Source organism: Ambystoma mexicanum, chromosome 12 (assembly GCF_040938575.1).
Source record: "Ambystoma mexicanum isolate Mex_15411 chromosome 12, UKY_AmexF1_1, whole genome shotgun sequence".
Classification (NCBI taxonomy): domain Eukaryota; kingdom Metazoa; phylum Chordata; class Amphibia; order Caudata; family Ambystomatidae; genus Ambystoma; species Ambystoma mexicanum.
The window spans coordinates 41,535,862-41,550,439 of record NC_090936.1 but is presented as its reverse complement, the minus strand read 5'-3'; positions in this window follow the sequence as shown (position 1 = coordinate 41,550,439).

The window sequence follows — 14,578 nt, the reverse complement described above, 5'->3', positions numbered from 1 at the left end:
ACGGCCTCATTCAACCCTTTAAATCTCCCGCACGAGGATCGCTCTTTTTCATTCCCAAGCAGGACTCTGAGGAGTTAAGACCTTGCATAGATTACAAGGGTCTCAACAAGGTCATGGTACGAGACCGCTATCCTATGCCCCTGATATCTGACATCATAGAGGCCGTTCAGGGTGCTACGACATTCTCTAAATTGGATCTTAGGAGTGCCTACCATCTCCTCCGGATCCGCTCTGGGGATGAGCGGAAAACAGCATTCCGCACTCCGTTTGATCTCTTTGAGTACAAGGTGATGCCGCCGTACTACAAAAGGTTTTCAACTGCTTTCAGGCTAATCATCTACTTGCCAAGCCAGAGAAGTGTACCTTCAGGGCATCGTTGATCCAGTATTTGGGGTACATCCTCTCTGGACAAGGTATTATGATTGACCCGAGGAAGGTGTCAGCCATCCTAGAGTGGCCAGCTCTATCTTCCTTCAAGGAAGTACAGTGGTTTTTGGGTTTGCTGAATCTTTATCGCCGTTTTGAAACCAGGTTCTCTGAGGTAGTTCTGCCTATCACCACTCTCCTCAAGAAGGCATCAGGAAGATTTTTGTGGACAACAGCAGCCGAGAACAGCTTCAAACATCTCATGAATCTTTTCTGCTCTGCTCCCATCTTACGGCAGCCTGATCAAAGACGACCCTTTATAGTGGAGTCAGATGCATCCGCTGCCGCCATCGGTGCTGTCTTGCTTCAAGAAGATCATGACATAGAGCATCCGATCGCATACCTCTCCAGAACCCTGTCGGTAAGCCAACCCAATTACTCTGTATTGGAAAAGGAGCTTTTAGCCATGAAATTAGCCTCTGAGAAGTGGTGCCATCTCCTACAAGGAGGTGCACATCCTTTTCTCATAAGAACCGATCATAAGACTCTTCAATTCCTGCAATCGATGGAGTGTATGAATTCCGGGCAAGCATGTTGGGCGCAATTCTTTTCCCAGTATGACTTTCATATAAAATATCTGCCAGGAAGTCAGAACACTGTGGCTGATGCTCTCTCCCGCAAATACTCTTCCAACCTCACAACTAACCATCCACCGGACCGTCTATTTCCTAGCAATAAGATCATTGCTCACATTGATTTCTTCCTATAACAGGTCAAGGAAGCTACCATCCAAACCAAGAGGGCTGTTCCCCAAGAAACGACTGACGTTCTCAAAGAAAGAGATGGTCTCTAGAGGATAGTCAGGCACGTTAGACCTCATCCAACATTCCTTCTATTGTCCCAACCTTGGCAGGGATGTTAAGGAATACATCAGCTCATGCCCCATCTGTGCCAAGAGTAAGAACGTTTCAGGGAAACCCATAGGTCTATTAGAGCAAGGGCCACTTCCACTCGTCCATGGAGCCATATTGCAACCGATTTCATTGTGGACCTACCCATGTCTCGTTCCTGTATGAGTATCATGGTTACGGTTGACTCTCTGACTAAGGTGGCTCATTTTTCTCCCCTTCCTGGTATCCCCACTGCTGCAGTCATGGCAGAGACTTTTGTTCGAGACATATTCAGGATGCATGGACTTCCATATAAGATTCTTTCTGACAGACAAAGTCAGTACACTTCTAACTTCTGGAAAGCCTTATGTCAGCTTTTGGGTATCAACAGGGCACTCTCATCAGGGTTTCATCCCCAAACGAATGGCCAGACAGAGAGGCTCAATGCTACACTTGAGCAGTACCTCAGTTGCTATATCAATCAGCAGCAGAACGATTGGGTGCCTTTGCTGCCTACAGCAGAATTTGCATATAATAATGCCAAACACTCCACTACTGGACTCTCTCTGTTCTACTGTAACTATGGCCTTCATCCCTGCAGCATTTTTTCCTCACACTCGGAACCAACCAATGTGCCAGCCATTGATGCTACTTTGACCAAAATTATGCCATTATGATTCTGTGAAGCTCAGTTTGAAGGCCAGCCAAGTGACCTGCAAGAACCAAGCTGATCGACACAGAAAGGCCTGCCAAGACTGGAAGGTTGGCTCGAAGGTTTGGCTTTCTACCGTTGGGTGCATCCTTCTAAGCTTTCTCCTCGCTTCTTGGGTCCTTTGACTATTTCTGCAAAAATCAACCCTGTTGCTTTCAAACTTGCACTGCCCCCTGCTTTACATCACAATCATCTGGTTTCTCATTCTTCTCTTCTCAAGCCCTTTAAACCGGACATAGCTAATACACCATTGCCAGTTATCCCTGATGTACTAAACAACTCTGAATATGAGGTCTCGCAGATCTGTGATTCCCGCTATTACCGGAGTCGGCTAGAATACCTGGTCAGTTGGAAGGGGTACCCTCAGTCAGAGGACTCTTGGGAACCCGCTTCTTTTGTCCATGCACCCTCCTTAGTGAGTACGTTTCATCGGAACCATCTGGGTAAACCCGGGCACAGGAGGGGGCATTCTGTCATGCGCACAGGCTCTTGGCGCTTATGGCATAGGTGGAAGTTAGGTTGCCATGTTCCTGCATGTTCTTTTCCGTTTCTAGCTTGCAGGTCTAGTCTTTTTCCATCATGTCCATCGCCGAGAGGGTCTTAGCTGTTCCACTCCCGGTGGTCAGCGCTTTGCAACCGCTTGCTTCTAGTGGCTCTTTGCGGCTAAATGCTTCATTGCGGAACCCTTTTACTGTACCCTCTCGCTTGAGGGCTTCCTCCGCCCTCTTGTTGTTTTTTCCTGTCTCTGTACGCCCTTGATCGTCCTCGTACGGTTTTCTTTCCTTACTTTGTTACTTTTCGGTCCCTCCCCGTTTTCTCTTTCGCTCTCACAGATTCTTCCAGCGCTGTCTCTAGTAACCATTGCTGGAATTTCACATACAGTTAAAGCCACTTCAGCAAGGCATTGTGGGTATGCAAATGAATGTGCATACCCATATAATCCATTGAGACAAGTCCCACACGTCACAGCACCACCTAGTAACCATTGCTGGAATTTCACATACAGTTCAAAGCCACTTCAGCTCGGCATTATGGTTATGCAAATTAATGTGTATGCCCATATAAATCATTGAGATAAGTCACACATGTCACAGCACCAGCTAGTAACAATTGCTGGAATTACCCCTCCAGTGCAAAGCCACTTCAGTTCGGCATTGTGGGTATGTAAATTAATTTGCTTATACACTATAATTCTTTTGAGTGAAGTCACACATGCCACAATGCCACCTAGTAACTATCACTGGAATTTCTTGCCCAGTTCCTGGCGCCTTCAGCAAGGATTTGTGGGTATGTATGCAAATTAATTTGCATACTCACCCTCATCCATTTGAGCCAATTCACACATGCCACAGTGCCACCTAGTAACCATTGCTGGAATTTCACTTACAGTTCAGAGCCACTTCAATAAGGCATTATGGGTATGGAAATATATTGACATACTCATTGTAATCCATTTAATCCAAGTGACACATGTCACAGCACCACCTAGTAACCATTGCTGGAAGTTCACCTACAGTTAAACCCACTTCAGCAAGGCATTGTGGATATGTAAAATAATGTGCATGCCTGCTATAATCCATTTGAGAATAGCACAAACGCCACAGTGACACCTATTAACCTTCGCCGTAATTTCACCTACAGTTCAGAGCCACTTCAGCAAGTCATTATCGGTTTGGAAATATATTTACCTACTCATTGTAATCCATTTCAAACAAGTCACACGTGCCACAGCGCCACCTAGTAACCATCGCTGGAATTTCAGCTCCATTTCATAGCCACTTCAGCAAGGCATTGTGTGTATGCCAATAAGTTGCAAACCCACAATAATCAATTTGAGAAAAATCACACATGCCACAGCACCACCTAGTAACCGTATCTGGAATTTCACTGACAGTTTAGAGCAACTTCAGCTCTGCATTGTGGGTACGCAAATTAATGTGCATACCCCTATAATCCATTGAGACAAGTCACACATGTCAGAGCACCACCTAGTAATCATTGCTGGAATTACACATCCATTTCAAAGCCACTTCAGCTCGGCATTGTGGGTATGCAAATGAATGTGCATACCGATATAGTCCATTGAGACAAGTCACACATGCCAGAGCACCACCTAGTTACCATTGCTGGAATTTCACCCACAATTAATGCCACTTCAGCAAGGCATTGTGGGTATGTAAAATAATTTGCATGCTGACTATAATCCATTTGAGAAAAGCACACATGCCACAGAGCCACCTAGTAACCATTGACGTAATATCACCTAAAGTTCAGAGTCACTTCAGCAAGTCGTTATGGGTTTGGAAATATATTTACCTAATCGTAATTCATTTCAACCAAGTTTCACGTGCCACTGCGCCACCTAGTAACCATCGCTGGAATTTCACCTACAATTAAAGCCTCTTCAGCAAGGCATTGTGGGTATGCAAATGAAGGTGCATACCCATATAATCAATTTAGACAAGTCACACATGTCACAGCACCACCTAGTTACCATTGATGGAATTACCCCTCTGGTGCAAAGCCAGTTCAGCTCAGCATTGTGGGTATGCAAATTAATGTGCCACCTAGTAACCATTGCTGGAATTTCATGTATAGTTCAGAGCCACTTCAGCTAGGCATTGTGGGTATGGAAATATATTTACATACTCATTGTAATCCATTTAATCCAAGTGACACACGTCATAGCACCACCTAGTACCAATTGCTGGAATTTCACCTACAGTTAAACCCACTTCAGCAAGGCATTGTTGGTATGCAAATTAATGTGCATACCCATATTATCCATTGAGACAAGTCACACATGTCACAGCACCACCTGGTAACCATTGCTAGAATTACCCCTCCAGTGCAAAGCCACTTCAGTTCGGCATTGTGGGTATGCAAATTAATTTGATTATGCGCTCAATTCTTTTGAGTGTTGTCAAACATTCCACAATGCCACCTAGTAACTATCACTGGAATTTCTTGCCCAGTGCCCAGCGCCTTCAGCAAGGCTTTGTGGGTATGTATGCAAATTAATTTGCATACTGACCCTCATCCATTTGAGCCAATTCACACATGCGTAACCATTTCTGGAATTTCACTTACAGTTCAGAGCCACTACAGCAAGGCATTATGGGTATGGAAATATATTAACATACTCATTGTAATCCATTCAATCTAAGTGACACACGTCACAGCGCCACCTAGTAACCATTGCTGGAATTTCACCTACAGTTAAAGCCACTTCGGCAAGGCATTGTGGGTATGTAAAATAATTTTCATGCCTGCTATAATCCTTTTGAGAAAAGCACAAATGCCACAGTGCCACCTATTAACCATCGCCGTAATATCACCTACAGTTCAGTGCCACTTCAGCAAGTCATTATCGATTTGGAAATATATTTACCTACTCAATGTAATCCATTTCAACCAAGTCACACGTGCCACAGCGCCACCTAGTAACCATCGCTGGAATTTCAGCTCCATTTCATAGCCACTTCAGCAAGGCATTGTGGGTATGCAAATTAATGTGCATACCCATATAATCCATTGAGACAAGCCACACATGTAACAGCACCTCCTAGTAACCATTGCTGGAATTACCCCTCCAGTGCAAAACCCGTTGAGCTCGGCATTGTGGGTATGCAAATTAATTTGTATACGCACTATAATTCTTTTGAGTGAAGTCACACATGCCACAATGCCACCTAGTAACTATCACTGGAATTTCACTTACAGTTCTGAGCCACTTCAGCAAGGCATTATGGGTAGGCAAATATATTTACATACTTATTGAAATCCATTTAATCCAACTGACACATGTCATAGCACCACCTAGTAACCATTGCTGGAATTTCACCTAGTTAAAGCCACTTCAGCAAGGCATTGTGGGTATGCAAATTAATGTGCATGCCCATATAAATCATTGAAACAAGTGACACATGTCACAGCACCACCTAGTAAGCATTGCTGGAATTACCCCTCCAGTGAAAAGCTGCTTCAGTTCGGCATTGTGGGTGTGCAAATTAATATGCATACACACTATCATTCTTTTGAGTGTAGTCACACATGCCACAATGCCCCCTAGAAACTATCACTGGAATTTCTTGCCCAGTTCCCAGCACCTCCAGCAAGGCTTTTTGGGTATGTATGCAAATTAATTTGCATACTCACCCTCATCTATTTGAGCCAATCCACACATGCCACAGTACCACCTAGCAACCATTGCTGGAATTTCACTTACAGTTCAGAGCCACTTCAACAAGGCATTATAGCTATGGAAATATATTTACATACTCATTGTAATCCCTGTAATCCAAGTGACACACGTCACAGCACCACCTAGTAACCATTGCTGGAATTTCACCTACAGTTAAACCCACTTCAGCAAGGCATTGTGGGTATGTAAAATAATTTGCATGCCTGCTATAATCCATTTGAGAATAGCACAAACGCCACAGTGCCACCTACTAACCATTGCTGGAATTTCAGCCACAGTTCAAAGACACTTCAGCTCGGCATTGTGGGTATGCAAATTAATGTGCATACCCATATAATCAATTGAGACAAGTCACATATGCCACAGCACCACCTAGTAACCATTGCTGGAATTACCCCTCCAGTGCAAAGCCAGTTCAGCTCAGCATTGTGGGTATGCATTGTGGGTATGCAAAATAATATGCATACGCACTATAATTCTTTTGAGTGAATTCACACATGCCTCAATGCCACCTAGTAACCATTGCTGGAATTTCACCTACAGTTAAAGCCACTGCAGCAAGGTATTGTGGGTATGCAAATTAATGTGCATACCTATATAGTCCATTGAAACAAGTCATACATGTCAGAGCACCGCCTAGTAACCATTGCTGGAATTACCCCTCCATTTCAAAAGCCGCTTCAGCTCGGCATTGTGGGTATGCAAATTAATGTGCATACCCATATAGTCCACTGAGACAAGTCATACATGTCAGAGCACCACCTAGTAACCATTGCTGGAATTTGTCCAAAAGTTAAAGCTACTTCAGCAAAGCATTGTGGGTATGTAAAATAATTTGCATGCCTACTATAATCCATTTCAGAAAAGCACACAAGCTACAGTGCCACCTATTAAACATCGCCGTAATATCACCTACAGTTCAGAAGCACTTCAGCAAGTCGTTATGGGTTTGGAAATATATTTACCTACTCAATTGTAATCCATTTCAACCAAGTTTCATTTGCCACTGCGCCACCTAGTAACGCTGTCATGATGCCTACCCCCGGGCATCCGGATCGAGTCCATCAGCCCCGGGAGCAGACATCCAGATACTCATTAAAACCCCAACAGCCCCGGCTGGGGGCTGTTTGGATTCAGTCCTGGCGCCAGGCTCATCATAGAAATCAGTCCTGGTGCCATAGGCGCCAGGCTCATAGACTTTACTTACCTTATGCAGACCATGCTGCAAATGAGTCCAAGCCAACGTAAGGCCTGGATGGGACTATTTTATTACAGGGACTATTTTTTACTCGGGTGTGGTTCTGGGGAACTTCTTACCTGGGACTACTTTGCAGGCTATTTAAACCACGCCCGAACAGCAGCTCATGCTTCACGTTATTCTGCATCCAGCAGCGCAATGCTCACCGGGTCTGCAAGTCGTCATCCAGTCTTCTGCCACACTCGCCTCGAATCCGGAGCTCCTACACAAAAGGAAAAGAAAGGAGAAGAGGTTAGATCACGGACATTATTTGATTCCTTACCTGATTCCGGAACCAGCACATCTCCGAGCCTGGAAAGGACATTATTTCAGAACGCGTTGTTTCGCCAGCAGCAGCAGCGCCGCGTTATACTCACCAGTCCACCGCATCTTTCAACTCGGCGCTGCCTCCATCATTTTCTTCTTCGAAACCCAGCACCTGGGGGGAAAACAAAAGGAATAACAAGGTGAGCCGAGAAAACCGACAAAGACAATCTCTTTGCCACCATAGGCTTACCTGCTTTACCACCGGAGGTATTGTCCTTTAATTTGCTGCATCTTTCTATGCTGCACCTATAAAGGGAGAGAAAACAGCAAGTTAAACTCATGCAACTTTTACCGGACAGTGTTTGGTAATACAGACTCTTACCTGAACGCCATCAGCTGCCTCCAGGCAATATTCTTTTGGACCCAGCTGCAACCTAACGAGGGAATGGAACAAGAGTGAACATCGACATATTGAACTCTTTGAACTTTATAGACACTGGAGTCAATATTCCTCCGGAACTCCTCCAGTACCTTCAAACCAGTGAAGTAACTGTATCTACGCGCCCCTGCATGCCATGCAGGATGGAGAGTTGTTACGCTGTCGACTGGTTAAATTGCACCAGTCTGCTGGAAGGACCTTTGTGGATATCTCACTAATTTGCTTTAAGTAAATGTTCAAAATTTTCCAAGAATTCTTCAAAAATAATAATAAGTTCAATTAGTTGTAACCAAAAAATCTTTTATTTAGAAATCTGCATTTGTCTGCGGCCTTTAGCAAGCATTATACTGTCCAATGCATTTCGGTCTGTGCTAGATCTTCATCAGGGACTATTAGTGATCAAAAGATAAAGAATAAAAAATAAAGATCATGTTATCTAATATGTTAATAACAGCATACATTTTCATTTAATCCAATACAACATTTTACATTGTACTTAAAGTTTGCTCCAAAATGTACCTGTATTCAACGATGCTTCTAATCTTAGGCCTGTTTGTATTCAATTCCTTATTGGAGAATTATCCAACTCTGCTTCACTCAAACATGCTTGTTTATATTTTGTTATATGCCATTTGTGCAGCTTGCTTCTGTTCTTGATAATCTAAATGATAGCCAATGTATACTTTAAATTTCAGCAAATATCTAGTCACAAATGGTTCTATCAACCAGAGTTTCACTTGCTCTCAAAAAGAGTCTTACCTGTAGTGAACAAATGTGAAAGCAGCCGGGCACCTTGCTCGCGTGAAAACGCGTTGCTGGTTGCTCGGGCTGCTTTTATAGTGCAGAAAATGACGCCGGCGCGCAACGTGATGACGTCATCAACGTGATGACATCATTGCGTGCCGCCGGCCATTTTGAAATGCTGAAAAAAACTTTAATTGGATGTCTACTGTTCCTTTGTGTGTACCAATGTACTTATACAAACTTATAATGTGTTTAACTTCTGGGGTATTAGATCTTTTTTGGTTTCACACATAATTGGTTTCTTAGAGTATTAACTCTATATTCCTGAACATAGTAAAACCAACTACAATTCACATGTTCCATATTATGGTATAATTGCCACACGCAAATTGTTATATTATTAGTTATTTTCTCATATGAATTTTTACTGTTGTAAATCCACATGAAGTTCTGTATATGTTGTTTCTGGTACATGTAACGCGACTATCAACACTTTAACTTACTCAATATGAACACCCAATAATACGAACCAATTACTTACTGATATGCTCCTGGTTGTTATATACTTCAACTTTGTATACATGTTTTTTGGACATTAAATAATTAACAGCATACTCACATTCATGTGTTGGTACCTAATTTCAACGTAATTTCATTTAATTAAATTTACTTTAAAGAAAACATGCAAAGTTACAATCCTCATTGAGGCCATCCGGATGCATAGAGTTGAGTTTTTCAATCCAGTAGGTTTCCTTCTGATTTAGAAGTCTGTTAATGTCAACTCTCTGTCCTTGAGTAACTTCCAATACATCCAAGATTTGAAATTTGATTTGCGCTATTTGATGATTAGCTTCTCTAAAATGTCTTGCTACTGGAGATTTGATGTTTCCTGTACGAATGTTTGAACGATGTTCGTTCCATCTTGTTTTCGCTTTACGGGCGGTTTGTACCACGTAATACTTGCCACATGGGCACTTGATACTGTATATAACATTCATAGTGTCACATGTTGCGAATTTCGTCAAGTAAATTTTGCGACCTGTGTTTGGGTGAAACACAACGTCCCCTTTCTGAACCATGTTACAATTTGAACAGTTCAAACATGGAAATGTTCCCTTTCTTGTTGTTCTTGTTTTTTATGTTTGAATGTCACTCCTTATCAACATATCTTTAATGTTCCTGCTTCTGGTGTAGGCAAACATTGGAGGAGTGGTATAGAGGTGTCCCAGTATTCTGTCCACTGATAGAAAATGCCAATGTTTCAAAACAATTTTCTTAACTTTGTTACTCTCTGTAGAATATTTAGTCACATAGATAAATGGTGTTTCTTTTACCAACGTAGATTTGGTTAATACCTCTTGTCTATCCATGGTTATCACTTTGGAAATAGAATCATTGATCTCTTGTATAGGATAACCTCTTTGTAAAAATCTCTTTGCCATATCTTGTATTTGCTTACCACATTCCACTTCATCTTGCACTATTTTCTTAACCCTTAACATCTGGCTGTAAGGGAGACTTCTAAGAGTATTTTGAGGGTGAAAACTTAAACGATGCAACAGATTATTACGATCGCTCGATTTTCGGTACAAGGTAGTGATAAGTTTGAGATCCTGATTTAACACAGTGACATCCAGAAAGTTAACTTCTTTTTTGCTATAAGTTGTTGTGAATTGTATATGTGTGTCAATTGTGTTCAGGAATCTTGTAAATTGTACGAACTGTTCTTCACTTCCTTGCCAAATTCCGAATACATCGTCGATGTATCTTCCCCAGTATTGGAGATGATGTTTCCAAATGTCATGATTCAGTATATTCTCTGTTTCGAATTTGTACATAAAACTATTGGCGTAACTGGGTGCCATTGTGGCTCCCATAGAAGTTCCACTCGTCTGTAAATAGTACTGTTGTTGGTATCTAAAGTATGAATTTTGTGAAATGAAATCCAAGAGAATCATTAAAAATTCCTTAGATGCTTCTACCCCTCTAGTATTTAGTAACAACCATTCCACCGCTTCTTGTCCTTGATTATGAGGAATTGAGGTATACAAACAACGTACATCTGCGGTAAATAAAATACTGAGAATATTCAGAAAATGAGTGGTATCCTTAATGTACGTATTAGTATTTTGTATTATAGGTTACAAAAAATAATCCAAATATGTACCTAGAGGTTGTAAAATACTGTTAGTGGCTGATACAATAGGTCTGCCTGGTGGTTTTTCTAATGTTTTATGAATTTTCTGAATAGTGTAGAAGACAGGTGTTCTCGGATTTGTAGTGGTTAGGAAACGTCGGGTCTTTTCTGTAATCCACTTGTTATTCTCCGCCAAATCGAGTATGTATTCCAAATTTTTTTGAATGTCATCGATAGGGTCCTTGTCTATGGGTTGATATACTGATCCGTCCATCAGCTGTTGCATGCATTCTTGATGGTAATCTGCAGTATTTTGAATTACCATGGCTCCCCCTTTATCTGCAGGTTTAAATGTGATGTTCTTGTTCGAAAATAGTCTACGAATGGTACTTAAATCTTGTTTACTAAAGTTACCATATCGCAGTGATTTATATGAAAGTTTTTTCAAATCGGTGGTGACCATTCTTTGAAACAAGTCAATTATAGGATAATTTATAGGAGGTATGAAAGTACTCTTAGGTTTAAATTCTTTGTACTCAATTTCTGGTGTTGGATACTCTATATTCTCTTCCTCAATTGTAGCAAAAAAAGCCTTTAATCTGAGTTTTCTTGAAAATTTGAATAGTTCTACTTTCTTCTCAAATAAAGTAGAGTGATATGTTGGAACAAAGTTGAGTCCTTTTTGTAATAGGTCGTTCTCTTCTTTAGACAAATGGTATTCTGACAAATTAATCACTAAGTTTTCCTGGGGTTCAATCGTGTATGTGGACGCTGTTGATTTCTGTCTGCGTCCCCTCCTTGTCCTCTTCCGCGTTGGCCTCTGTCTAAAAAAGTGCCCCTGAAATTGGTTCCTCTTCCTGTGGGGCGTTTGTCGCCAGTACTTGTTCCTTCACCTGCGTCTTGTCGCTCTGCACCCGATGTCTCTGGTCCACTAGTATCTGGATCTTATGAACTTGACGAATTTCTTGGAACTGGTCTCTGATTGTATTTATTCATCCAAGTGTACACCTCATCGTTTAAATACTCATACGTATCTCGACGATATTTTTGCAATTTCTTTGTTTCTAATTCTGTGCGATATTCTAGTAAATTAGTGTTGATCTCTTCCAAAATCTTTTCTAGATCAGTTGCACTCAATGCTGTGGTCAATTCCTCTTGTATCTCCAAAATTTCTGAAAGTTTATCAAGTTCTTTGGAAAGTTCTTGAACAGTTAATAATATCAAATCCAACGAGCATTTATTGAGAATTTGTTCCCATTTGTTGACAAACTCACGACTCTCCTTGCATAGGGTAGGTCTCAGAGGAATCCTCAAACCTCTCGGAATTCTTAGAGCTCTATAATATTTTGTAAGAGTAACTGCGTGCAGTTTTCTGTTAATCTCTTTACGTATGAGACGTTCCAATGTTTTAATCCTAGTGTTAGGATCAATGCTTGTAGAACTTCCTCCAGTATCCCTTATAGAATCGAGAATTGCATTGGCCTCTTCGGGAGTGAAACCCATGCAGGATGGAGAGCTCATCATTTAAAAACATAAGGTGAGGTTACCAAGAGGGGATATCGGAGGTGATTAGTGGGGAGAACGAGAACAGCTGGGGGGGCCATCACTAAAGTCCACGGGTGGCTAAATCCCTTTCTCCACTTGCAGGAGAATACTTCTACGAGTCCAGCAGACAAGATTAGGCAGTCCAGTCCAGACTGTCATCTCTTCACTACGCATCACGTTGGTGGAGACCGCAGCTGTCCGGGTCCGATCGACGCCCCTGTGGGAACCAAGGTGAGCGTAACAAACCATCGCTGGAATTTCACCTACAGTTAAAGCCACTTCAGCAAGGCATTGTGGGTATGCAAATTAATGTGTATACCCATATAATCCATTGAGACTAGTCACACATGTCACAGCACCACCTTGTAGCCATTGCTGGAATTTCACCTACAGTTCAGAGGCACTTCAGCAAGGCATTATGGGTATGCAAATAAACTTACATACTAATTGAAATCCATTTAATCCAAATGACACACGTCATAGCACCACCTAGTAACCATTGCTGGAATTTCACATACAGTTAAAGCAACTTCAGCAAGGTATTAAGGGAATGCAAATTAATGTGCATACCCATATAATCCATTGAGACTAGTCACACATATCACAGCACCACCTAGTAACCATTGCTAGAATTTCCCCTCCAGTGCAAAGCCACTTCAGTTCGGCATTGTGGGTATGCAAATTAATTTGCATACACACTATAATTCTTTTGAGTAAAGTCACATATGCCACAATGCCACCTAGTAACTATCACTGTAATTTCTTGCCCAGTTCCCAGTGCCTTCAGCAAGTCTTTTTGGGTATAATGACCCTCATCCATTTGAGCCAATTCACACATGCCCCAGTGCCACCTAATAACCATTGCTGGAATTTCACTTACATTTAAGAGCCACTTCAACAAGGCATTGTGGGTATGCAAAGCAATTTGCATACTGACCCTGATCCATTTGAGTCAAGTCACATATGCCACAATGCCACCTAGTAACTATCACTGAAGGTTCTTGCCCAGTTCCCAGCGCCTTCTGCAAGGCTTTGTGGGTATGCATGCAAATTTCATTTGCATACTCACCCTCATCCATTTGAGCCAATTCACACACACCCCTGTGCCACCTAGTAACCATTGCTGGAATTTCACTCACATTTAAGAGCCACTTCAGCAAGGCATTGTGGGTATGCAAATTCATTTATATACGCACCCTAATCCATTTGAGCGAAGTCACACATGCCACAGTGACACCTAGTAACCTTCGCTGGCATTTCACATACAGTTCAAAGCCACTTCAGCAAGGTATTGTGGTTATGTAAAATAATGTACATACCCACTATAATCCATTCAAGACAAGTCACAAATGCCACAGTGCCACCTGTTAACATTCACTGACATTTCACCTACAATTCACAGCCACATCAGTTAGGCATTGTGGGTATGTAACTAATTTGCATACCCACAATAATCCATTTGAGACAAGTCACACATGACACAATGCCACCTAGTAACATTTGCTGGAATTTCACTTACAGTTCAGAGCCACTTCAGCAAGGCAGTATGGGTATGGAAATATATTTACATTCTCGTTGTAATCCATTTCGTACAAGTGACACTCGTCACAGCATGACCTAGTAACCATTTATGGAATTTCACCTACAGTTAAAACCACTTCAGCAAGGCATTGTGGGTTTGTAAAATAATTTTCATACCTACTATACTCCATTTGAGAAAAGCACACAAGCCACAGTGCCACCTATTAACCATCGCCGTAATATCACCTACAGTTGGGAGCCACTTCAGCAAGTAATTATGGGTTTGAAAATATATTTACCTACTCAATGCTATCCATTTCAACCAAGTCACACATGCCACAGCGCTACCTAGTAACCATTGCTGGAATTTCAGCTCCATTTCATAGCCACTTCAGCAAGGCATTGTGCGTATGCAAATAAGTTGCATACCCACAATAATCCATTGAGACTAGTCACACATGTCACAGCACCACCTAGTAACCATTGCTAGAATTACCCCTCAGATCCAAAGCCAGT